This window comes from Pimephales promelas, chromosome 15 (genome assembly GCF_988280905.1).
Source record: "Pimephales promelas chromosome 15, fPimPro1.hap1.1, whole genome shotgun sequence".
Classification (NCBI taxonomy): domain Eukaryota; kingdom Metazoa; phylum Chordata; class Actinopteri; order Cypriniformes; family Leuciscidae; genus Pimephales; species Pimephales promelas.
Window position 1 is genome coordinate 25,462,134 of NC_142783.1, and position 4,000 is coordinate 25,466,133.

Sequence of the window (4,000 nt, forward strand, 5' to 3'; positions counted from 1 at the left end):
TATGCAAATAAGTGCAGGGCACTTTTTAATTAAGCGTGAGGGGCATTATGAGTAACTTGATTATAAAATATTGTTGTATCTATCATACATATACTCAAAAACAGGTGGAATTATGGGGGAAAAACTATTTATATATACAATATTTTAAAGTATTGTCCTAATTTTACCAATGTTTAATAATTATTTGTCATCATCATTTATAATGAAGTGAATTGATGACACATGAGTGCAGCCATATGACACATATACATCATCATATATTCTTATATTACACAAATGCAATCCATCTAACAGAAGCTACTGCTAGTACTCAGAGTCGGTACACTCAGCTCCAGCCCCTCTCCCTCCATACTATCCCCCTCTCACATAAAGACGGTCATTAATTGAATCACAATTTTCTTCCCTGCCTCCCACAAAAGGCCATTTGCAACTTCAGGTGTGGAAAGATAATGGGGGATGATATTTCTATCCAACAATGCCAGGGGCAGACTCTGATCATTTTCTCTTCTGAAGGTTAAACTTAGATAACCTGCCTTTGGCATTTAATCAGCTACTTGTTAAATACTCTTTTGGTAATAAAATAATTTAAAGTTTTATTGCTTCTCAAATAAGGCTCTTTTTAAATGGATTTAACGACTTTGTTATGGCTTTGCTGAACGCATCCCTAGTTAGGCTAGTGTGTAAAAGCCCAATGGTAATGATATGCTTTACAGCTTGCAAAATCGCAATGATATTCATTAAAATGACTTTGGTAATCACTGTGTGTAAATTAGAAATACCTGTCCCATCGGCAGACATTTGAAGGGATAGCATCCCACCGTACAGAATTATAAACTATAATTACTATTATACTATAAAAGTCTGCATGGTTTATACATAAGGAATAGACGATCCTTCTCTAATTTAGAGGTATCATTAAAGCATTACTTTGTGATAACTAGCTTTATTAATGTAAGTTAATGTTACATAAATACATTTCAAGTTATATATATTTAACTTTTTATTCATTTTAATAAACGCTGTAAACTTTAGGTACTCTATACCTTTTGGCCCTCTAGTGGTTAAAAAAAAAAAAACATGCATTTTGCGGAATGCATTGTGCGTTGTGACAACTAGCCTATTCCACTCCCACACACCATACATGAAGTAGCCAGAGCAACTTTTCTCCATTTAATGATATGATGAGAAACGCACGAGCAAGTGTATACGCAATTGCCAGCGAAAACGAGATGGTTCTCACTGCGGAACATGAAAACCATGGGGAGGAGTCGGATCCAGATCCAACTCCTCCCACCTTACATACACCTAAACCTACCCAACTCCGCCCCCTAATCCCTAAACCCAACCCTAATCCTACCCATCTCCACCCCTTGGATTTTGATCCGACTCCTCCCCGTGGATCTCATGTACTGCATTGAGGTGCTACTGGTGAAAACCATCGAAAATATAAACACCAACCTATAACAGGCTTACCATAGTAAAGACAAAAACACACTTTGGAAGATGTATTGATGATGTATTAAGGTTAAAGTTTACATAGTGCACCTTTACGTAATTGGGGTGTGTGTGTGTGTGTGTGGGGGGGGGGGTGCTATTGGGAACGCTCCACTCCACAACCGTGTTCCACAGAGAAGACTGTCAAAAGAGTTCAATGCAGATACTGATTATATACAGTATTGTTCATCCAAAGCATCACTGAAATATTTAAATATTTGTACAAGGAAAAACAATGAGGGGGGGGGGGGGTAAAGTTTTGCTAGTTTACTAGTTTAGAGTCAGCAACATTTAGTCATTTTAGGTGAAAAAGTCTGTCCTGCAAATGCTTTACAATATTGATGTTGCTCTTGGTTGGGACAACAAATATGATAAAACTTGTTGGAAAGCATCTTTTGCAGCGATTTTTGTGTGAACATATCAGTGAACACCCCAGACCGGTGAGTTTCACGTCTTTATAAACTAAAGTTTAATGCGTTTTAGGAAGGATTGTTCCAGTGCACCTATGCAACCATTATGGAGGTGGGGGGTACAACCACAGAAACCGAAAATTCTCGGTCCAGCAGCATGTGTCCAAATTTAAATCTTAACCAGTCTATTTCATCATAAACGATCTTAAAACAGGGCTTTAAGTTTAAAATACCAAAGTTGTCCTCTAATTAAAAGACATCCACATACATATATGCAGAACATAAAGGTATTTTTTTAAATCAGCTTTCACCTTCCAACATTTCCTTCAGAAGACTTGATTGTCTGCCCTTCAGAGTCCAGATATGGTCGTGCTTCCTGTCCACTGACACCCATATAAATGGCCTTATTATCTCCCGTTGGAATGGGGGACCCTGGTGTGGTCTGGTCCAATGAATCACCAGCAAGCTTTCCTTTTGTTGGCCAGGCTCCAGCTCATGTTTTCTCATCAGGTTCCGGTGCCTGTTAATGACAAAGTAACAATAACTCACCCGGATTAAAAGCCTAAATCTGCAGTTGAGTGGCAGAGTGACCAGCTAATGATGTGCATTTGGGTAAATTGTTGACAGTGCTCTTCACAGAGAGGAAGGGGCTATCTTTATTAATTTACCAAAGCTATGACAACAACGGAAAGAGCAAAGTCAAGCAGATGAAGATGAATACACCGGTTGGGTCCCCGGGAACTTCTGCATTAGTGCATGACAACCTAAAATGCTCTTGTCACCAATGAGCGTCACATTCGCCTGTGGGCACTTAGTGGGGGAATAAGAAGCCGTCAGGATGACAGATTGCCGAAGACCGGGACTTGTGGGGAAAAAATGAGAAATTAACATTTGGTTGAGGCGGCACATGATGGGTGACAGTTATGTGATATGCTCATGTCAATTTAATAATTCTGTCACCGGATGAGTGAAAAAGAGGAAACGTATGAGAGAAGTCATTAACTTCATACAAGTCTCCGTATTCTGTGAATGGTTAAGTCAGATCAGCTCTTCAGAGATTTCAAAAACAACACATTGTTTAGGCCTAGGCCTGTATGTTTCAAATGTCAATGTTTATGGAAGAAATGCAGCCCATGAGGATGGATGCATGAAACTCATTGCTCAGTAGTTCCACAAGTGTGTGATGTAACACATGGGAACATCCTGCTTAATTGGTCAGAATCAAATCATCATTTAAAATAACATTTTAGTAGTTAATTTCTTATAGTGTTTTTGTTGTTTTACACGCTGAGGTTCATTTCAGATGTGATCATATTGAATAGATGTGATAACACCACAAGAAAACTTCTCCAGAAGATTTGACTGAAGTTAAACCAGCAATATAATGATGTATGCATGTACAGTAAAGTGGTATGGGTTATACAATTGGACCCATGTTTAAATAACTGGGAAGATAGTTAGACAAGGACAAAAAAGTCCCTAAACACAATTGGTGCTGTAACTCAATTTGTCCAGCAGATGGCCATAAAGAGTTGAAGGATACACTCATGCTTGTAAACGTGTATTTTGTATAAAATTAATCGTCACATGATTAATAAATAAATTAGATATTAATGCACTTGGTCCGTTTATAGTTTGTGTAAAATTCTGGGACCTCTAACTATATATGAGAGGGGAAAAACGGGGGAAAAAAGCCAAAAAGCACAGCACAACAGTTTGATTGTCATTGACTTCGTCCTCACCAGCCCTTAGGAAAATGACAAATTGTTTTACCACAATAAGTAACCAGATTGAGACAATGTATTTGTGAACTGCACTTTTTACTTATGTGATAAAAATCAGCAACTTACCTGGCGTTAAATTACACTTGACAGTTTATTTCCACAAAACCTTTCCCAAGTTCCCGCTCAAGCGGTGGAGTTGGGTGATACCATTTCTACAGGGAATACAGGGGGGCGAAATCATCTCAGGAGAAGAAGAAGAGACAATGGCATTACATAAGGAGGGAGGAGTGTCCGGTTCGCTGTAAGAAAAAAAAGAAGAAGAAAAAAACAAAACAAAACACATCACATGCGGCTAGCGGCATTTTCAGAACA